The sequence below is a fragment of the Strix uralensis genome, chromosome 3, assembly GCF_047716275.1.
Source record: "Strix uralensis isolate ZFMK-TIS-50842 chromosome 3, bStrUra1, whole genome shotgun sequence".
Taxonomy (NCBI): Eukaryota; Metazoa; Chordata; class Aves; order Strigiformes; family Strigidae; genus Strix; species Strix uralensis.
Genome location: NC_133974.1, coordinates 55,279,843 through 55,304,358, shown reverse-complemented (window position 1 = coordinate 55,304,358; position 24,516 = coordinate 55,279,843).

The following is a 24,516-nucleotide window of genomic DNA, read 5'->3' as shown; positions in this document are numbered from 1 at the left end:
CAGGCTTCCTGGCATCGGAGGTAACAACTATGGCCAAAAGTGTCTGGTACTTTTGGTCAGAAGAGGTTGATGTTCCCTCTTACACTTGGACCCCACCACTGCTCTCTGTGATTTTCATTGTTAAATTATTCTAATTTCTTCTCTAGGGAATGCACAATCAGACTATTTCTAAAGAAACTTAATCTTCACAACTGCTCTTTTATAGTATTAGGACAGCTATAATTTACCGAGTATTTGGTAGCGATGTCATATAACCTATGCCTGTTACCCTTTTAGAAAGTACTTTCCTCTTAAATCAGATGTGTTAACTTTCTGCAGATGTTGTGTTTAAGGCCAGTGAGCTGGATTTGCATTTTTGTTCTTATTAGCACTGATCTGTTAATCTGGATAGTGGTGAAGCTTAGTATCATATGACTGAGGATAAATGAATTGTGAAACTAAATATATTAATTTTAATATCATAAAGTGCTTGTAATACAAATAACCTGTCATATTATGATTGAAATATAGAGATGGAAAAAATTTCAGTGGAAACAATTTATATTTCATGCAGCTTGATCTCCCCCATCCATTTTGATGGCCAGCTATGTACTACCACCCAAATAATCATGACAAAATTTATCTGTATTCTTAAATTTAAATATAAGTAAATATGAATTAGATTCTGACACAAAATTTCAGTATATTTTTAAATTTGGAGACTGAAAACAGCCCCATTGACTTCTAACTAGGTACTACTAGAGGCCAAAATTGAGCATATGCTTCAATCCCTGAGCCTTCTTATACCTTCTATTGAATAATCTAGTAATAGCTTCTCAGATGGAATTTCAGATTAAAGCATTGAACTGTGAGAACAGTCAGCTATTCCAGCTTGGCAACTTTAGTGCATATAAATTTATTCCATGCATCGTCTATGCAAGAAGGAAGTTTGACAAGAAATAAAAAGATTAATTAGGAAAAGAAAGCTTTTAAGACTTTCTAGTAACAAGAGTGTCTCAAACAAAATATGCTATGCAGAGAGTTTGCATGATGTTAGAATGAAATTATTTTATCTCATATTATAGGGGAAAAATAATTTACTACAGTAACTAGGCAAAGAAAGAATGTAATGAAAAGGAGAAATTGCAGGTTGTGAATATAATGTAATCAGATATTATTACATAAAAACACTGTTATTGTTAAGGTTGCACATAAACTTTAAGCAAAAGAAAGTTCTGAGGCCATCATTTTAATTTTCTTGACAACTAAGTTGGTTTTGTATCATGAGCACAAGGCTCAGCGTTACAGCGAGGGTGGGATAACAAGGCCAGCAGGGCAGGGGCTTCACTGATGCAGGAACAGTCGACGGAGGTAAGTAACCGAGTGGGGGGAGCAGGGTAGGTCTGCAGACACTGACTGGGGCCACCCAAGAGTCCGTATCATGAGACAAGTCCATGGTGCAAGGCAGGTCTCAGGTCAACCTGGGAAGTTGGTCAGGGTCCAGATCAAGGGTACGAAGACAGGCAGCAGGGTGCCTGCAGTGCAGTTTAGGCAAGGACCAGGGGTGAGGGCTGGGGCTGAACTGCAGCCCCTGAGTGACAGGGGAGCCCAGCAGCTGGACCTTGCAGTGACACAGCAGCAGAGCTAGTTGCAGACACAGGTGGCCAGACCCTGGAGAAGGGGAGCAGCAGCCTCTTGGAGTGATTGGGACTCTGGGTTAAATGGCCTCACACAGCAAATCAGATTTAATCTTTACTGGAAAAATTCTCCATAGATTTTGCTTTTACGTGTAAATTCTTGTTGTCACACAATTTTCTAACTTTTTATTTTATGGCTGTTACTTTGTTTATCTTGTATTGAACTGGTGCAGTTGTTAATTTATTTTACGTGAAAAATTATTTCCCATAAAAGAAATGTATTTTAGATCAATAACTGAAGTTGGTATTTAAATACTTCGAAGGTAGATTAATGCTTGGATTAAATGCTTGTGGAAACTTTCTCAGTTTATGTCTATGAACAACAGAAGCAAAGTAGAAAGTTCACATTAATCCTTACCCAGTCAGGTCCCGAGAATCTTCCAAAGATATTGTCACAGCAGTTGGCTTCTAAATGACCCACCACTTCAATCAAACATATCTCAAAAATTTCCCTGGAAGAGAAAAACAAAGCAGCAGAAGTACTTACTTGACACAATTGCTTCCTTTTTTCAGTTCTTCATCAGCTAACAGCTGTACAGAGTCTGAGGAAGAGCTGGGATCTGTGCCTCAGGTGAGCCTGTTTGTCACAGACCAGGTGTTTTGTCTTCTGGTCCCTTCGCCCCAGGGAAGTTAAGGACTCAGAAGAAGGATGCCCTGTTGGGTCTTCTCCCAGAGCTGTCCTAGGAGAGCACCAGCCCCGGTGCTCAGGTGTGACACCTATCAGGATGACTGGGATCCAGGGGCAGCTACTGGGCAGAGTGAGTGTCTGAGCTCAGCTATAGCAAGAATCTACATTTTAGATCTCTCTCTAGAAATATATATATACATATTCCACCAATCCTGATCAGTCAGAGAGGAATGGGATGAGGCTGTTTGGCGCTGTTTGTGTGAGTGTTGAGTCCTGGCTGAGGGAAGGAAACAAAAATTACACAGTTTCCTTCCAGTCCTATGATAAACCAACATTTTCCATTTAATAAAAACCTTTATTCATAAGCAGTCAAGGTGGAATTTGGAATTTTTGTGGAGGGGAAGTTTTTGTTCTACATTCTTCTCTTATTGCTGAAAGTACATTCCCTCCTTGGTCTTTCTATTTCACAATAGAGGACAGTAAATCTGTTAGGTAGGTTGGCATTAAAATGTAGGAAAACAATCTAATTCCTTGCCATGGGAGTTTAAAATTCCATGAGCATTTTTTCTTCAGTTTAACTCAAGCTTAATCATAAATTCAGTACTGCAACAGGGCATTCAGTAATGTGGCTTGCTTATTGTGTAATAATTTGCAATTCAAGTCCCACTGACTTCATATCCATAGTGATATTCTTAGTTTCATATTTAAAAAAAAACCCCTTGGATTTATTTGTATAATAGTGGAATTACAACATATTTAAACTTAATTTTCAAAGAACTGCTATACAACTATATACAGCGTTTGTCCTTCTGGTGACCCTTTTTGTGATTGCAATTTTGACAGGTGCTTCTGCTTCAGGCCACTCAGAGACTTTACACTATTAACTGTGGTGACATTTTTCTCTCTTGAATTGTTCCAGGGAAAAAAAGCTCATGAGAAAGTTTGACTTCCCTTTTGTTTCTTTGTGTATCTTAAGGGCTTAATGTTTGTGTCATGCTGACAACCAAAAAGTTAACATTCACCCCTAATTTCTTCAGAAATATATCTGTCATGGCACAGATATTTCAATGGATTATGAAAAATTCAACAATATGTGTCAACATATGTGGAAATTACCAATAGTAAGCAGTCACCACCAGCAAAATGGAATCACTGTTAATATTAAGATCCCGACTTAGATCTATAGCCCAAAGAAATCAGTTATCTTCTTTTTATTGGTTTCAAGGGACTATGAATCCAATTTTTAGGCTATGATTAAAGAAACCTAAAGGACTTAGATAACGGTCTTGCTGCAATCTTAGGATCATTTGGAAAACAAACCTTAAAAACCATTACCCATTTATTTAATCAGACATGACATTTGCTTTAGTGGCTTAGGCAACATTTCATGTGAGGCCTTTACTATATATAGAATTTTACCTCTATTCCTTTATTTTATTTTCTGATTTATTGCTTTTTTTTTTGAGTAATCTCTTTTATTATGCTGAACAGGTTAACAGCACTGGAATTACTGTAAATCAAAATGTTTGTCTCTGCTACATTGTTACATCAAATATGTCATAAAATTTTTTATAGTTGGAAGGTGAGAAAGCAATTGCCCATTGAATGCTTGATATACTCTAGAACTCAAAATCCAAAATTTATTAAATTTATTTCCTTTTTTTTTTTTTTTATGCTACTGGATTTTGAGAGATTTTGATTACATGAATAAATTAATTCACTAGTTATTAAAAAACAAAACAAAAAGGCTACCTAGCATTCTTTTGAATTCAAGTTACATACAGATTTAAATCAACATCCATGGAATTTATTCATATTTTCTGACCTGATGTTATGGGGCTAAATCTTATTTGACGTATACCTTTATTTGGATTAATGTCTCAAAAACATTAGCTACTTCTCTATTTAACTCTATTTTCTTGGAGTAACTACATCTTTATCTTCTTCTGTGTGTGTGTGTGTGTGTGTGTATATATATATGTATAACTATATAAATATGTATATGTATCCATTTGTTCTTATACTTAGTTGTATTATTATTAGTCATCCTGGTAAGACTGCTGGTGCTGAATGATTTTGTATTTTTATACTGGAATGATTCTGGCACTGAAAATAAGTTGCTTGAAACTTCTTTACGGAAAATGGATAATGTGTAGAGAGGTTGTCTAGTCCAATGTTTATCTCATTAATCTGGCTCCAAGGAGACCTGGATATGATTCTTTGCTCCACCACAGGTATCCTATTTGACCCTTGGCAAATTGCTATGCCTCTGTATCTCCATTCTTCAAGCTGCCACATGACTGAGGATGTGTGTTTATCTCTCTTGAGAGGGGGCAGGGTAGGTAGAGAATAGAAGCAAAAAGGAAGGTTTTGAGGGTAAACATTCAAACATGACAATAATGGGATTATGCAAGACTCCCTCCCCGAAAAAAAAAAAAAAAAAAAAGAAGAAAAAAAAAGATAATCTATGTGAAATTATCTGGGCTGCTATTTTTGCAGGCTGATGCTCCATTGTTGTTTACCTTGTACTGTTAGTGATGCTAGTGTAACTGAATAAAATGCCATCACTCCATTCATGTGGGAATACCATACTGGTGAAGGGAATATAAAAAAGATAATATCCATTCTCAGTCTGTTTTAGATACTATAACTTCATGACTTCAGGGTGAACCATGTTAACAATTTTGTCTTTATCCTTCCTATGCCAATGATACATTCAGTTGCCTTTCTGATATTTGATTTGAGTGGGATGTCCTGTAGTGTTATGAATCACTCATCATTTCTGTGTTAAACTGATATGTCTGGATATATTGAACAAACCTCCTCCTGGAAATCGTAGGGATTCCATAGCCTTGTTAAGCAACCCTAAGGACAGAAAAAACATGCTGCATATAGATCACTGACAGGAGGTTTATCATCATATTAAATTTATTTTCTATACCTTTTATATAGACACCACTGTGAAGCAATCTTCATCTATCAAAACCTACTAAGAAAGGGGCAGGGGATGGTATTTTAAATGAGTCTTCTTGGGACAATAAAGGTAGTTACTTCAATCTCATATAATGCTATATTGAAGCAGTATATCACTAGATGATATATGCATAACCCATTATATCTTTCTTTATGTATTTCAGGTAATGCTTTCCTCCATACCAAACAAAACTCCAACAATATTATGAACTCATGATCAGAATGCCTCCATAATATCTCAGAGAATGTAGCCAGTCACCTTCCATGACAGAACAATGTTTTAGTTGAACCAATATTTTTGAAATTCTATGCCAAAAAAAAAGTTCCTAAATCTGTATTTAAGCACATAAATAAATGAGGCCTTGTTTACAGAGACATTAATAACCTCTTCTATGCATCAGAGCTGTGCTGTTCATATACATGGAGTGGTGCATTATTCTTATTAAAGTGTTAGGCAAAGACAGGGCAGAGAAGAAATCTAAGATGACAACCATCTTTGAAAATTTTCTTTTTAATACTTTCTGTGTCTGGCGTTTCTTTCCGGATGTAATCTAACAGATATTTTTTCCTTTTCATCCTGATAATTCTCATGAAAATAACAATTTATTTCTATCAAAACATATTATGAAGGAAATGTTTCCGTTCTATTCTAATGCCTGGAACTTATTTTTAAAAGTAAACTCCTTTTATATAAAGCTGTTATTTTATATGAAGATCCTACATCAGAAGTGCAATGACAGAAATGTCATTTACAGCAAGAGGAAAAAAGAATGTCATAGCTTAAGTAGACCTCAAATTAAAGATCAATAACTTAAGAAGGAAATTATTTAACTTACCTATGTCACCCTTGCCTTTCTCACTGGAAGAACTGGCTTTACTTCAATGCAATCATAAAATTGGTAGGATAATAGCAAGAAAACGGACAAGTTCTTACAACATAGCAAAAGGTAAAAATGATTAAGTTACTAGCCTCTTGGATATTAAAGAGATTAATAGGCTTTTTAATGGCTGTATGAATTAATTTGCATGAATGATACCTGGAACCTGGAGAAGAATGAAAAGCTCTTAATGCCAGCATAAATGACCTGTATCCTCTTAAATGATCATACATTGAAAAACAAAAAGGAAAATCCTTTGATGTAAATGTCACCTTTACCGAAATTCCCAAGTTCATAGAAAGTCTAATTAAGGTGCTGGCCAAGACAGCACTGCTAATGATTTTCTAAAAGGTCTCATCATTCTTTGAGCGATCACAAGATGATTAAGCAAGGTTGTTTTAAAACAAATAGTCATTCTTCTGTTTTTGTACTTGATTCTGGTGCCACTGTGATTGCTAATTATAAAGACTCTGTTGCATCTTATTTGCAATCTTGAAAACATATAAGAGTTTCAACATCATAGCATTTAGTTTTTCTCAGATTATCTAGATATCTTATTCAGTTTGTGCTCAAAGCCCACCCCATGTTTTTGTCATGGTAAAGCACCTACTTCATCAATTCAGACATAAAGAATATTGACCCCTTTAGAGTTTCAAGGATCTCTTTGTATTTTCAGTCATCTAGTAAGATGTTATGATAATATTGTCATCCACAGGAGATCTCATTCATCATCATCTTCACTTGTCATATGAACAGAGATGGCTTGAAGACTGTGTCACCTGAATACAGGGATGTCTCTCCCTGCTTCCCTTCTTTTTTGAGAAGAAGTTCATACCTCTGAGTCACTGGACTGACCTACATAGTATGTGCTACATTGTCTACACATGAGCAGTAAGAGAAGGATGGGAAATAATGTATATGTGCAAAGTAATTCAACATTGTATGCATGCTGACTCTATGATTGGTAAATTTTATGGAACAGAGGCAAAAACTCCATAAGAAATGGGGTACAAAAAGGAGGAAAAAAACATCCCAAATAAATTATTTCTTTGCAGTAGTGTTTTTCTTCAGGTTTATTTCTGGTAAATGAGTGTCATCTGCACAGATACACTAGAGCCAGGTAAGTTACAATGCAGCTTTACTTTCCTTTTCTGCTGTCCTGATCACAAGCCACAAGGGTGCAAGACTAACTCTATATAGAATCAGAGCAGTGCTGAGAGCCAGAAAGGATCTTTGTGATATTAGCAGACCTCTTGTGTATAGTGGCATCTTTGCCATTGCTCTTTTCTGTAAGTTGCACAGGTGACACTAGCAGTCCTGAAGCTGGAAATTGTAACACTAAATCCACCTGCAGATTTTCTTAAACTGTTGAACATCTCCAAGCTTGGCTAAGCTTTTCTGAGGCAGGTAGTGTCAAAAAAAGATTCTTAAAACCTGCTATAAAGTTTAACAACATAATTCTAAAACAGGATTTTGCAAGTTTTCAAAAAAAAAAATGATTATAAGAGAACTAGCTTACAACCTAGTCTTAGAGAGGACTTAGAAGCTAGAACCCTTGAATATGGGTCTTGAGTTAGCACATAGTTTCCTAGGGAGAATAAGTTGGGAAGGGTATGGGGAGAGTGTTATGTGACAGTCACTGCAGTCAGCACTCCCAATGGAGGAGACATGTTACCTGGCCCAAGAGAAAAGGGGTTGGAGAGAAGCAGTTCATCATTTAGAAGCAGAAGTCATCTCACCTAATGGTAGATGTTAGAAGATAGGTAACCAGTCTCTTTTTTTCAGACTACAGTCTGTGGAGGAACAAAACAAGTTCCAGAGGTAGGTTTCTCCAAGCTCAAATTTAATATTTAGAACAGGTGATTCTTCAAAATTGCACCCAGTCCCAGAATCCCCTCTGAATCTCCAGCTTGACATGGATGTCTAGAGTGAACTACTTAACTGATTTGATTATTCCTGAGGGTTTCAGTGGGAAAAACATATTGAAAGACCTGAAATAAACCACACTAATGTCAACAGAAGCCAGATTATACATGCCCAGGTATAATATTATGCAGGACAAAATCACAGTTCTTTAATGAAGCAAAATTGTTACTGAGGGAATATGGCAGAGTTCGAAATAGGACTGTCTCAAAAGTGATTAAAGATGTCAGAAGTTACCTCGTTAATAGCATTACTATTCAGACAGGTACAGAGTCTGTTTATACACTTTTTTTTTTTTCTAAATTTTATAGCAGGATCAGATTTCCAGCACACATCTCTGCTAAGATATAAAATCTGACAATAAACCTTGAGAACTACAGGCTAATATTGCAATAGGCACTGCAAACTTTTACAACCACAGATATGCTTTGAAATAAAAGGTTTAGTTACGGTGAATATTCTGTGCCTAACAAAAGGTCTAGCACAGGTTGTAATGATGAAAACACTTTAAATTTTCATATTTTAGTGATTTTGAACCAATATTAAATCAATGGCAAAACCAGCTTTATGTTTTCTACTGCCAGTCTTGTTATCATAAATGTTGGTTTTTATAAGTCCTTGTTTGTCGGTTTGTGTTTTGGGCCATTTTCTGTCTATTGCTAGGTGCGATAAGAGAATTACTTGGTTTATCTCACTTTCTGCAATAGGACATTGAGAATTCCATTTTTTTAACATCAAGGTTTTAATGTTATGGCTGGTTTATAGCTCTTCACCAAATGAGCTTATTTGCTTCTTTGTTTTTAAAATTTCAGCTATCAGGGAAAAGTATAGTTCTAATCTTTTGTTGAGAACACTGAACACACTTAAATTGAATATTTTAATTTCTGCTGAAAACAAACAGATGAAAAAGAACTGTTGCAGTTTTGAACTTATTTGAATGATACTTAATGGGAAATACAGCTCAGTGACTTGTGTTGCCCTTCCTCTTTGCTGGACAGACTTCTCAAATAATAGACTTCTTAATCACTGCTTCTTTCTGATGAAGAGAGAAGCCAAAACCAGAGAATCTTAAAAAAATGAGCAAAAACAATCTTAATCTCAATCTCCAGAAAATCCGGCAGTAATAACATTTAAAAAGAACAATTTGAGATTTGGGTTGGATTACTGCAGTTTATTTTGGACCTAAAAGCATTACATTTTCTGCAGAATTATGCCCAAAAGTGTTATTAATATTTCTGTGTTATGAAATACTACCACTTCTCAGGCACATCTCACATGAGCCTGTTTTAAACTTTGTTGCCAGAATTTACCTGCCTGTGACCTGGCAATTCATTTTTGCAAGCTAAGCTTTATCACTGAAATGGTTATGAAAAATAACACTTTTTCCAATGCTTTTTTATTTTCTTATATTATTCAATGAATGCTCATAAAATACTCAATGATATTTCTTCCAGTAGACAGATTACAGTATTAACATTTTTTGTTTCATAATATGTATAAATTTCTGAATCTTAAAATTAAACCAACGAGTTTAAGAAGATTAAATATAGGCTTTAATTATAAAGAGGATTGTTACAGATGAATAATTATACTTCCCTGCATTACCTCCTTACTTGGAGTTAGATTCATGCATGTCTGACTCTGACTAAACGTCCTAGGCATATGTCTGAAAATTCCCTAATTTACTTAGTGGCCTTCCCTTAGGATACTTTTCTAGGTCATAAGACTGAGAAAATAGACTTTTTTGACAGTCTCTGCCCATCTCTTATTTTATTAGACTGTGTTCTGGCAACAGATGTATTAATGGAATTCGAATATAGTTGACACATAGTTTGAGCTAACAGACTCATAAAACGTGCACTTACAATACGCTGATATCTGACCCAGTGTTATATAAAGGTCAAGCAAACTGGATAGCTTTTATGGAGCTCATTATTTAATCTTAATATTAAAGAGCACCTAGCATAGAAGACCCTAATCAGGATTTGTAATTAAGTGAGAACATCATTCATAACCTGATTATAATTGTGGGGTTTTATAACCCTTTTCCAGAAATCAGCCTCTTGCACAGTTGATGTAATGTAAGGGGTTTTATACAAAGCATATCTTAGACTGTTTGCAAATCAGTTATTAAATGCATTATATGAATCTTTAATCTACAGTGGTAGATTACAGTGTTGCCTCACTGACAAAATGTTAAGTACTTCCCAAACCATGGTTTAAAGCACTAAGACAAAGAACAAAATAACAACCAAATAGTAATTGAATTAAATTGTAAATGTCTCATTCTCAGATTTCATCCTCCTGTCACATGTGATTTTAACTAAAAAATACAGTGTGCAACCGTCCTCACTATGCTTATATGCTTAAAGTCTCCTTTAATACACCTCCACAATATTCCAAATTAACTTTATGTGAAGGGAGTTCGAGTGTCATATTAGCTCAAGTCACTCTTTACAGTAGAATGGCCCTGAATCTGATTAATCTGAATACTCTTTTTAGCAAACTAGATCATAATAGCTCCCTTGGTACCATTAATATCTAACTTTTCCAGGATCATGATATATCAAAGATATTTGGTTCATGGATTATACATCCATTAGGCTGAAACATTTCTACTAATGTATTGTGGTCATGCATTTATCGTGACTCCACCAAGCAGAATATGGTGCAGAGTTCATACTGAATCAGACTGATTACAAAAGAAAAGGTTTCCTTACAAGCCAGTTGAAATTAGGTAATGATATAATGATATTTATAATAGTTCCAGATTTTTTATCAAATTTTTGCATGGACTACATCACTATCAGTGGCAGGTTTAGCTGAACTTGTTTACTTCATATTGCAATGCACTCAGCAGTATATATGCTAAGTTTACAGTAAGTGTAAGGTCAGTTTTTGTATTTCAGTGAAGGGTGTAATAATACCCAGGTGACAGAATAATTGTTTTTAAGATTGGTCTATCTTGATAGCTTGCAATTGTTCCAACACAATTTAAAAATAAACCTGGTAGGATTTTCAGATTACTGAAAGCTGGGCTTTGACTGAGATAGCTGACACGTGAAGGGGATACAAAAGAGGAAGATGGTTCCTCTGCATAACTCTGGTAAACACGTGGGTTAATAATATGTGGAAATGAGAGGACACAGTGTTCAGAGAAGATGAGTAAATGCATTAAAAATGAATATTAAGTTATTACTAGTGCAGCCCACAGGAAATTTTTACCTTTGTGAGGAAAGTAAGAAGTAGAGGGGCCTCAAGACCAGCAACTTAAAGTATTCTTGGGATGTTGCTGGGACAATGCAGTTAAATAAGCATTTCCCCTTCTTCAGTCCTTTGATGTCCCTGCTTGCTTTTTCTTTCCTGCTTTGGTGGTTCTGGATGGATGTCAGATAAAGTTACAATTTTTGAAAGTAATCTGTCACCTTTTCTTATTTTTTGCTCCACTTCAGCCATGTATTTTTCTCCTAAAAGATGTACTTACAAATTCAAATCCACACAGAGAATGTAGAGTCCAAGAGAAATATTTACTGACTGAAAGTCTAAAATACACTGATTTGTATGTCTCAGCAGTACTGTAAAAGGAATGGGCCTGAACTGTGTAAGTATTACAATATTTAAAATAACTAATACGTTTCCTGGATTATGAAAATGGAATTCTGAGGTCTGTAACAATTTTCTGCTTTAAAAAACTGGACATTTTTATTTAAAAGTGTTAGATTTTGTGAATAAAGACTCATCTCACATAATCACAGAATTATTTAGATTGAAAGGGACTTCTTTAGATCTAGTTCAACCCCCTGCTCAAGATGGGTCAGCCAGAAAAGTTGCCCATGACTGTGTCTTGTTGGGTTTTGAATATCTCCATGGAAAGAGGTTCCACAACCTCTCCGGGCAACTATTTCCAGTGTTTGACCACCCTCACAGTAAAGAAATGTTTTCTTGTGTACAGATGAAGTATTTGGGTTTTCAACTTCTGCCTACTGTCTCTTGTGCTGTCAGCAGCCACTACTGAGAAGAGTCTGGTTCCTCTTCATTCTCTCCCATCAAGTATTTATACAGATTGACAAGATCTCCTCAGACTCTCCACATTTCCAGGTTGAACAGTCCCAGCTCTCTCAGCCTCTCCTTATATAAGAGATGTTCCAGCCCCTTAGTCATCTTTGTGGACTCCAGTATGGGGAAGTCCAGAACTGGACTCAGCACTCCAGGTGTGGTTTCACCAGTGCTCAGCAGCTCCCCTTGACCTGCTGAAAACATTCTTCCTAATGCAGCCCAGAATGATTTTGGCTTTCTTTGATATGAGGCTGCATTGCTGGCTCATGGTCAACTCAGTGTCTAACAGGATGCCGTGGTCCTTCTCTGTAGATCTGCTTTCCGTCTGGTCAGCACTACATATGTACTGGTGCCTGGGATTATTGCTTCTCAGGTGAGCACTACATTTCCATTTGTTAAACTTCATGAGGTTCCTGTCTGCCCAATTTTCCAGCCTGTGGAGGTCCCTCTGCATGCCAGAACAACCCTCTGGCATATCAGCCACTCCTCCCAGTTTTGTATCACCTTCAAACTTGCTGTGAGTATGCTCTGCCCCATAACCCAAACCATAACGAAGAGTATAAATAGTACTACACCCAGTACTGATCCCTGTATAGCTCTAGAGATTGAACTTTTTGCCTCTGATCATCACCTTCTGAGCCCAGCCGTTCAGTCAGTTTTGAATCCAACCCACTATCTACTATTTAGAAGTATTTCATTAGTTTCTCTATGAGGATCTTATGGGATATAATGTTGAAAGCCTTACTTAAATAGAGGTAAATATCCACTGCTCTCTCCTAATCCACCAAACTCTTCACCTCATTGTAGAAGGCCATCAAATAGGCTAAGCAAGCTTTCCCATTCATAAATCCATGTTGACTACTGATCACCTTATTTTTCATGTGTTCTAGTTTCCAGAATTATTTGCTCCATCATATTCCCAGGGACTGAGGTGAGGCTGAGTAGCCTATAATTTCCCTTCTTGCTCTTCTTGAAGACAGGAGTGATATTTGCCTTCTTCCAGTCTCTCAGACATGAAGAAGCAGAGCAGCACAATGCCAAGCAGGGGAACCCCAATAGCCCAGTCAGGGACACAAGCTCCTGCCCTGTCTCCTCAGGACATCCCAGGAGGACATCAACCCCATGGGTCTGGAGTGACACCCACTGCTGTGAGTCCTTGGGAAATGCTGTCCTGAGATCACTTACAGACTGGGGGTCATGGCTGGGGGAAAAGAACGTTTGGGGATTGCACAAAATTTATGGTATGTTTAGGCAGGAACCAAAGGCAAGGAAAGGGAGGGATCAGGGTTGACTGAGGGGAAACATATGTGGGAAAATAGAGGCAACAGGATATAACAGGGGTTTGTTGGGTGTAAACAGTTGACAGATCAATACACTTGTCTGGCCATGCCCTGTGCCTGGTGCCTGCAGTCGGTCCTGGCTTCTCATTAAACTCCATTTCTACTTGTTTTCCTGGATGAGGGGCTCTGTGTGCGTGTGGGTGTGTGTGGCAGGGTGGTGGGGTCTGAGTGCAGCCACTGGAGTAGAATCACAGCGACCTGTGAGTGCTAGGTGGACTCAAATCACAGGGACCTGGGTACCCAGGGGGCAGCACCCAGTGAGACTGAGGTACGTGAACATTGTGGGGGTGCCTGGGCCACTCTGTGATTGCTGAAAAGCATCATATATGGCCAGCCAGGGAGTAGGGTAAGACGTTTGGGAGCCAAATATTGGAGCAGCCATGCATCTGGGCCAGATACTGTAGAAAGCAGAGGGTCCATGCGACAGCTACTGGAGAGACCAGGAGGCCCATGCTGGATACTGGAGAGATCATGGGGCCGGGTGGTCAGCTGCTGTTAAGATCATGAGTCTGGGCTAGCTACTGGAGAGACCTGTTTGCATGTATGTGTCAGTGCATGAGGCAATGTATATACTTTCCACGAACAGGTTTTCACTGGTTTTGACCAGAGAGGGGAACAGGATGAAGCATTAGTGATGTTTGTGTTTGTGTAAGTGCTGAATGTTTCTGGTTTTGTGTGAGCCTGGCTATATCTATGTGTATTTAGGTACTGTGTACACGCGTGCATCAGTGCCTGTTGGGAATACATGTTCAGCCTTGCTACTGGCTAGGCCTGGGGACATGGAGCTGTGGCAGCCTCACCTCTGTCAGGCTACTGGATTTGGGAATCCCTAACAAAAAAAAAAAAAAGAAAAGTTTTTGTCCTCTATTCTAACTTAACAAATCTGGAGAGTGTTGAACTTTTTAAAGTTTTTGTGATTTTTAGACTTAGAAATGCTATCACTATGATAACAGATAGGTGGTTCTTGTTGACATAACATTGGATTCCTCAATGAAACTATAAAACATCTTGATGAGAGTTTAGAAGGATGCTTAAAAGATAATCCTACCATGACTTTGAAAGGTTAAATTGAAAGATTACAAGAATTCTGCAAGAACAGCAAAGGTTTACAATTCCAGATACCCTCAGTAACTTTGAAGCCTTTGTGACAGTGACCTGAGATCTCAAGGCAATATTCAAGCTTCCTGATCCAACTGCTGTTTAATTTGAGAAGCAAGAAATTATAAAAAAACCCCAAACAGAATAAGATAATACACAAGGTATGTGTATCTTTAAACTTAATAGCATAGCTTGGAAACTCTCAACAGCAGTTTAAAATGGTTTTGACTTACAGTGCTAACAAAGTGGAATATGGTTTACACTTCCTCTGTCTTTTGTGGCAAGAGCTTGAAGCATGTGGTCTGTTTCAGAAAAAACAAACACACACAACAGTTCAGCAAAAGAAGACAGAAAGGAAAGGTGATGGTCAAGCTAGATTTTGTTTAAAATCCTTACAAAATCAGTATTGAAATGTAGTGACAGAGGAATATAATAACTAAGCTTAAAAAAAACCCAGAATCTACAATCCTCTTTTGCTAAGTGTCATAAAATATTAACAGAAACATCTGTGAAGAATGATGAATGAAGACGAAGCAGTGAGTAAAAATTAAGTCTTTATCAAACCCCCTTAACATTAAAATGAAGTTCCTTTAACTTTGAAAAATGGCATTTGGGAGGAATCCTAAAAGTCTGTAGTGTCACCTAAAGATTTTATTAAAAGCTGTCTCAGAGGGTTGCCCAACACAACTTTAATGGCTATGATAGAGCTGAGCTTTATCTTCAGAATTTCTGACAAGTCTGAATCTGAAATACTAGTCTTTATTAATGAAATTGTACTACACAAGAAGAGTGATTGCCACCACTTGCAAATAGTTAAAATTTATCATTGGTGAAAAGCTGAAACAAAACAGCATCTGTAAGCCTCTCTTGATAACTATGCTAATCTTCTTAGGCTCTGTTGCATAACAGCCAATTTTTAAATATAGTATCATTATTCAAAAATGTAAATGCAAAATAAAAATTGGTGAGATTTTTTTTTTTTACTTATAACAATAATGATGTTCTTAAACTGGTGATCCTCATGGCTTCTTTGCTGATGAACTCAAAATCCTTTCCCTGGCCAGGCCCCACTGTGAGAGCTTCTTGTTGGATTTCAGTATTGTATGCTTAGCCTCGCCATGTGGTTTCAGACATCCAGGTTTCTAACTACATGCACAATGATAGCAGGGGGAGAGGGAGCAGGAAAGTTGGTGAGCATGCCTAAGGGAACATGCCCCATGTTTTTTCATGCAGTGGTCATTAGCAGTCTCAAGAGTCAAACACCAAAAAGCTGTGAGAGGAGGCTGTATCATGACCAGAGCTGTGTCCAGCCTAAGAAAAAGAGAAGACCTGGGAGAGGTGGCTCTGCTGAGCTCTGCTGGGTTCTTTTCCATCCCAGAACTAACGAGTCACCCTGGGGATGAGGAGCTGAGGGTACTGTGAGGGTACATGGAAGGTGAGAGCATCTGATTCATTAAGGTTATCCAGTCAAGGAAAACCAGTTAAATGTAAAGGGGATAATAAGTAAAGGGGGAAATGATAAACAAAAATGTACAGTGACACAAACCTGGTAGAGAAGGGATAACAGAGACAATGACAAAGATCAAGTCCCCCAGACACTAGCTGATGGGCCATTAAGAAGCTCCAGACACAACTTTGGAGTGGGCCAACCTGAACTTCGTTAACTCCAAATTTCCCTTTTGCAAATGGGAAAGGAGAGCAACATGAGGATTTGAGGTATTCATGGGTGCCTGTGAGAGGAATGTGTCGGAGGAATGTGTCAGTGCTGCGTGTTTGCAATGAACACTGAGCTGGTCCAGCTGGTGAACTGGGGACCTGTGGGGTGCGTAAGAGGGGCTGGCGTCGGGGCAGGGGTGCTGGGTGGACAGAGGGGTCATGTTGGTACTCAGAAGCAGTGAACATGCATTTGCTTGTGAACCTGGTGCATGTCGTGTGTGTGCCTGTGCTAGTGAACTTCAGTCTCTGTCAGCTGAAGAAGAGGAGACTTTGCTATCTGTGCTTGTGTTTTATGTGAGCCTTGTACTGGGGTGCTGTTGAAGGCAGCACCTTGTCTGGCAGTCTTTGTGACTGGCCGTGTCAGTGTCCTCTGTGTGTGTGTCCCTGTGCCCTCTGTGTGTGTGTGTGTCAGAGACAAGTGCTCAGCTTTGCTACTGGTTGAACCTTCCACCAGCAGTCTGCAGCCACTTGATTAGGAAAGAGCACATAAGTGAATTTCAAGGCTTGATCCAAATCTAATCAGATTTGCAATGTGGAAGATACTATCTCCTGAGTGAGATAAAGTAGATGACATTATTTAAAGTATCACTAGTTACTAAAAACCCTATCCGCAGCCATGCCTATGATGTCTAACAACCCATGTGTTTTTTTGATCCAGACCATTCTTACCCTTTCCCCTTGGTCCTTTATCTGTTCTTAGATTTTAAAAGTGACATTTACACCACCTGATCTTCAGGCCAGAAACTGTGTCTACTTCATGTTTGTATATGAAGTCCTAGCTGCACTTCTTAAATGCTGTCTAAAAACAAATAAATAAGATTTCATATAGAATAATAGATTTTATTAAATTTGTTTTAAAATGCATGTAACAAATTTAAAAAATACATTCTAATTCTATATTATAACAATCATATAATTTCACAGTTTACCTTCGGCCATTTTCTAGGTTCAAGGTATTTGAGCCAATCTGTCACAGAAATATTTGTTATAGCTTGATGGGAATCCCTCCAAGACATAAGAGCTCTTTGGGACCTCATACATAAGAAAGACAAATAGTATTCATAGCACCTAAAACAGGTCCATAGGTTAGTTGTCAGAATAACCAAAAGTAACTAGAGACTGGACCAGGCATGCACAGACCTGATCTCAGTACAAGGCAGTGGTAATGGCAAGCCTTTCCTTTTCAAATCCTTTTTGTATGACATCAACTTTGTGGCTTATATATGAATCCTTTAGCCTTAAGAAATTCCACTTTTACTTCAGAGCAGGTAAGAATCCTTAGTCTTTACTGCTTTATTTACTCACAAAAATCTTTCAGCACTAATATAGTTTATTGTATTGTTTGTCATTCCTTGGAGAGAGAAAGTGAGCAACAATGTGAAGATTTCAAAATAAATCTCTGTTATAATACTGATGATGTTGACCATTTCTTTTTACTAGACCAGTGGGGACACCACAATGACTTACGGTTTTAGTGATTTGGATGTAGCATTTATTAAAATCTATATTTAAAGTCTTTTGTTGGACAGTCACTCCTACTGTCTGATTTTACAATTAGGATTTGCAATTATAAGGATTTTACCACATGAAAGAGATTTCACTTGATTGAACAGTTAATTGTTGTAGAAGCTTAGATTCACATTTCAACTGATAAACCAGCTCTGTACCATCCGCATTCTCAATTTTCCTTTCCTGTGTTTTTCTCAAATGGAGATGAACAACACCAATCTAGAAAAGAACATGGCATTTTAAACCAAAAGCTACTGTAAGGGTTTTGATTTTGGAGTGCATAGTTCATGAAAGGTATAAACTGTTTGCTATATGTATTATTTGCTCTCTCCTTACAACACAGTTTTGTTCCATGTTCAGATGCTCCTTTTTCTTCTGTGTTCTCCTTTCTTTATAAAGTTTATGATAAGATTCCTTCCTCATTTATATAGATTATTAGACATTTTGGATCTAATTTTATTTTACAAGTAAAACTCATACTGAGCTCTTCACAGGGAAAAACAACTGCTCGGACCATAAAGGTGAAACTCAACTGAAACTTTTTTACTTTCTTTCCACATAGTTACATTTATTCTCTTATTTTTCTTATCAAATACTGATGTGTAAATCTGAAAGCACTATGGAAACTGTACAGTGAGCTTTGTTTAGGTAGTGCCTGTGTTTTAAAATTTAACAGTTAATATTAACCATGTTGTTAGACTGCTGCACAAAAAAGGCTGTGTCTACATTAGTAGCCTGGGTGGTGCAGTACAAAAGGATCTGAAGGCATAACTATTGCTGTTGAGAACCTGACATCCCCATTACTTGGGGGCTTTACAGAAGATTTTCTCTAATCTGAGACTCTGCAGTAAGTATCCATTATTAACTGCACTCCTGGGAATCATCTTCCTGGTTAGTTTCATCCAAAAAATGAATTTGCAAACAGGTGATTGAAAAAAATGCCTCAAAAGCTCAATCCCTGATCTGCTAGCTTGCTGTAAATTCAATTTGTTTATATTTATTAGAAAAGCCTATACAATTATGAAGTCTGAAATGTGTTTTCTACAAAATACTCTAAAAATTATGAGACCAGATCCTTGGTCCAGGTTTTAGCTCTCATTCAGTACAGTGTCTTCAACAGCCATCTAAGAAATACCATTTTCACCTCTCTGCCACCCATTCTCCCTGTTCCAAGCATAGTTTCAAAAAAGGCAAATAAGGAACTGAATGTTGTATGATTTGTAAGGAATAGTAGTGGTGATTTCTCTTAATATTAAGATAGACTAATGTGTCTGAACTATACTATGTCCTAGTTACATTACCCACTAATCCAGAGGATACCTGCAAAACTGGGCTTTGCCATCCACTGCACTATATCCCACAATAAGGTGATGTAAGTGGAAGCCCTTCACAGGATCAGTGTGGAAAGGAAGAGCAATTAAGTAGTCATTTAGAAAAAAACAAATGAGTCTATTCTTGACCTTCATTTAACAAGAAAGGGACTGTGTCACAGCAGCAATTTAGAACAGTAGTTTCTTGCAGAAACTAACACAGATTATGGCAGAACATAATTCCAAATGAGAAAACATGTAACGGGGCAAAATTATTCAGTATTAGATGGCAATTGATGCATGAATTGCAGGAAGGGAGAGAGACTCAAGTTAATGAAGTGCCCTGGAAGAGTTTCAAAAACTCCAGGATGGGCTGTTTAAGAAGATGTAGTAGGATTTCATACTTTCTAAGAGGAGAGATTAATTTTCTCCCTGTAGACTGTGAGCTGACTAAGATTTTACATCTCTGCTTCTATTCATTCAAAAAGAAGTCACCTGCAGGACTTGCAGGAAATCCCTTCTTCCTCGTTGTTTCTGGGGGAGAAAGGAATGAGGAAAAAGTTTAAATGATTTTTTTTCCTTTTTGTTCTAGGCATTAAGAAACTGTGTTGTAACTTCTATTCCTTCAGCTAGTGGAAACAACTGAGACTAAAGTGGAGAAAGGGAATAAAACAGGGTGCCAGACAAATTGACTGACTGTGTCTTTCTTCAAAGAAGCTATCAGATCCCAGATGGAGGATGAATATCAGTCAGTCAAATACTTGCCAAGCAGTATTTAGCTCACATAATCATACCTTTTTTTTGTGCTGTTCTGCAAGATTTATAGCTTTTAGTTACCTTGCTCTAAGCTGCATGGCTAAAATGTATAATTAAGGTTAAGTTGGATGAACACCCAGAGTATGAAGGCTGCCAGAACAGTTAATATCAGGGCAGTGCCCTCAGATACAACAGTGATGTGAAATGGTTTTCTTCTTCTGTTGTACAATGTTTAGAAAAGAAACATTTTTTGTGTTCCTTTTCCATGTTTGGAAAAGAAACGGTTTCCCACTATTCAGGAACAGTTCTGTTAGGTTACTGGCAGACAGTTGCTTCACCCTTTTCTGTTGCTGTCAGGCATTCTGGGCCATTGGCATGAAAAGAAGTTTCTTAATTTCAGCAGTTTTGTCATTTTCCCAAGAAAGAGGGGTAATTGTTCACCCTAGGCCCACTCCCCTGATATGGCAACAGAGGCTGTGGAAACTTCACGTAGCCTTGTAGATGGGCTGAGCAAGAAGATGTTTAAAAGGATGATTACAGCATGCTGTTCTTACAGAGGTTTGGGCTACGGCAAGGTACATGGATGAGGTGAGGAGCAGCTGAAGGCAAAGATGAAGTTTGGCAGCCCCTGAAGCATGTGGGTGTGTGGCTGTGGCTGTTGGGAGAGCTGTTCCTGCAGACCTGGAGCCCGAGAGCTTCTAGACAATGAAGCCCTTGCACAGGGAAGTCCAGGTACTAAATTTTTTTAACTGTGTAACAAAACACCATCTAGAGCCTCACTCAGTTCACCCACCTCTTATAACAGACTAATCACACCATTTTTTATATAATTAGGATCTGCAGTAGCCTTTAACTTGCTTGGAATTGCATCTACTTCAGTGTTGGTTAATTCAGAAAATACCTTGGTCAGGCTTGATCTCTCAGTTTCTGCAGCTGACTGTGTTTCAGAAAACCTGGTTCTGTAGAGCACTTTGAAAAATCTGTTGTCCAAGAATGACTGGCAATAAAAGCACAGTGCATATAAGAAGGCACTATAAATCATAGATGTGCAAATAATAAACTGCTATACTGAGCGATCAGCTCCCTAAGATCTTAATATTCCCAGTTTACACTGTGAGAGTAGAATTAATGAAATATTAAGTCCTTGAAATACGAGTTTGTGTCTTCTTCTTTTCTACAATATTTTTTGAGACAAATCTAACATCAAGTGACATGGGTTAACGTGACTATTTCTTAGGATGGAATATCAAACCACACTACAAGAAAAAAGTGAAAGAAGCTAAGACAAAACCAATACAGAAGTTTTGATTGATAGGGAAATAGCCAAGTGGTGATGGTGAAGAAAGAGATGATAGGAGAGAGAAAAAACTCCAAGAAATATTTATAAATATGAAAGCCACACACTTATTTGTCATCAAACCTGTCATTGTTCTAGTTTTGTTCTGTTTGTTCTACACTCCTCGTGTTACAAACACTGCTGTGATGACTCCATCAGGCTGTCATTTAAATCTCTTTCCATCACCATCACAACTTGGGTAAAGCCACACCCCCCAGGGTTCAAAATTCAACCATGGGTTACACAGCTGCCAGGGTGTAGCACTTCTAAGTAGAAACAATTGTGTAAGAAACAAATATTCTGAAATGTTATATTGAATTTCCACACTATAACGCCTCAGTATAAAAAAATATATTTCTGCATTGTCCATTTCAATACAGAAAAATACTAAAGGCTAGAATACAGTGTAATTTAACTGTATAACTGAGAGGGAAAAGTGCAAGGCACAGAATGAAAAATTATGAGAAAAGTATTTCAGAAATGATTTCAAAAAAGTTTACAGAAAGATTACTCTGGATTTTCACAGAGCTGCATGTATAAATTATTCAGTTAATCTACCAGAAATTATATTTACTGTATAAATTACCCAATGCATCTTTTATCTCTTTTTGCTGTTTTTCCATTTGGCTACTGCTGTTACTCCTCTTTCTGATGAATTACCTTTACAATTTTCACACTTGCTTGACCTTTTAGACATTGCTTAAAGAATTGTGAAATCATATCATATTATGCCAAAAAGGATTGAATTTCATATTCCTTTATGTGAATGGTTTACATTTAGCACACCCAGCAATGCCTTTATCATCTGAAAATGTAAGAAAAATGAAACTGAACAATTCAAAATGCACCTGCTGTACAGGCTATTTCCCTTTAAAACGATATCTCATGTCAATGTGGTGACTACAGCAATAGCCTTTCTTCCAGTGAGATGACAGTACAAGCAATTTGCTCAGCAGCAAAGATGCTTAGATGGGTCTGATAGGTTCAGATCTGCACTAAATAAATAGAAATCATGTTTAACATAATGTTTGTAGATATTTTAAAGCCAGCATACTGAATGCCATAACTATAGCCTGCCTATTTCCACTCCATTACCCTCGTATGATGAAGAAGTTTAAATAAGTGACATTAATAATTGTAGGATGTACATTAAAGTCCAAATGTCTGTATCATGCTCAGGGCCATATATTCGAGAAAGGGAGGTCAAGAAGTATAAAAGTACTAAGAGGCTTAATTCCCCTTGGTTTTTCTTTCTGGTTTCTTACCTTGACAGTATGTTGTTGACAGAAAAAACACAGATTAAGCCTGTTCAGGCTGCCTGATGCTTTTCAGTGTAAAACCTCATGTTTAGCTTACTTTAATTCTGCTAAACTTAGATAGAAATCTGGGTTGAAATCCTCCATGATTAGTGTCAGTTCAGAACAGATATTTTGGAAGCAGTTCCACAAAAACTCAGGGTTTTTTTTCAAAGTATGATTAGAAAAGAGTATATTGCTTTGCTTGTTAAATTATTCTTACTTGTTTCATTGAAAATCTTTAGTGCCTCCGATGTATTTGGATCTGGCAGAGGAAATTGGATGCCTTGGACTCTTGGATGGGGTTTCTGCTGAGCTGGTGAAAATATGCCTGTATATGACTGTTTTAAGCTGCTCGGGTGAGACTTCTCAACATTTGTAAGTCAAACTCTTTAGAGACACCATCTGCGTGAAGCCCACATCATCTTTCCACCACATCTACCCAGGGGACAATATCTGTGTGCATGCATACAAATGCCTTCCTCCTCACAGTGGTACCTCGGTGCCTTTCTATGGCTGAAAGGGGTCTTGCTGCTGGTGCTACCACTGTGCTGGGCACAAGGAACGAGGGTTAGGAAGTGGTCTCACTTTTTGCGTCCTCACCCTTCCCACAGACTCAAAAAGGTTAAAAATCAGGCAAAGGCTGTATCTTTATATTGTAAAGTTAAAAACTTTGTGTCATAAAGCTGGAATTTTGATCAGGCTAAATGGGATTCCTACTTCTTCAGTTTATTACTTTTCCAGAGTAGCTTATAATCCTTTTACCTGTATTAATTTTGATGCAATATGTCTTTACACAGCGGCCATGATACGAGCTAGACTTCTGCTTGGGCAGGACCTCCCTTCTATCAGGGAGGAAGTCTATATCTAATAGGTTATTACAGGATTTGGTTTCACATTTAAAAATGCAATAATGTTGCTGTGACAGATGTGAGAAATATTAAAAACAGAGCAGAGTACTCATCATGAAATCAGAAGCCATATAAGCTAAATGCCCGAGTTTCTTCTGACATCGTTTACACTTCTCTCTCTTTCTATGTCTATTTTACACCTTGAAGCATGTATCACTTTTATTAATTTTCAATAATTATGCCTATATTTGTTTAGTCTTGCTAACAATTCTACACTGGAATGATTTTTATATTTCCTTTATTTTCCTACTGGTGCTTATTTCTGTGTTGCACAGGAATGAAGTAAGAAATGAAAAAGTTTACATCAGATGCTTAGCTTTTCCAGCTGAGCTAAATAGTTTTGGATGGTGTGACCAGAATTTAGAATACACAATGGCATAATGGCATAATGTAGGTTTTTCTGATTTTTTTTAAAATACTTTTTTGTAGTAGTATTCTGCAAAATTCATAATAAAGTCTGTTGATCATTACTAGAATGAATTTTTAGAGAAATTCCTGTGCTGGATCTAAGTTGTCATTCTTGAGTTGCAATATCCACTCTGGATGCTTATAGGTCCTTCTGGAAATATAAGCCATATGTAATTGTGGCCTTAGACCAACCAAAAGCAGAATTTGTCCTTTTTTTCTTCTGGAAAGGTCACTTCTGTAATAAAAAAAGTGATTTGAGTTAACCTGGGTAGATTAGAGTTATTCAGAGCTCTCTCTATATAACTAGCCTATATAACTATGGAGATGCAAGTATAACATACTGATAATATACTCTGCTTTCTTTAACAAAATGTTTCTGCCTGGATGACCACTTAATAAATATTGAAATATCTTCATAGGACATGTCTGTGCTATGTGACATACATTAGGTCATTCATAGGACATGCTTATGTCATGCGACATGTAACCAGCCAACTCTCTATAGAGAAAAAGGAAGAAATGCCAGGCCTGTGTGGTATGGCTCATATTGCAGGCTTTGTTATCTTCCTTTTCTATTCTACTTTTCCAGTACCATCTACAGAGTTTTCTTGTAGCCCTTGCCAGCACCTATCAGCTCATCCTACCAGGTGAGCCACAGTGAAATCTCTATCCTGTTTCCACAATGACATCTGTCCCTGCAATG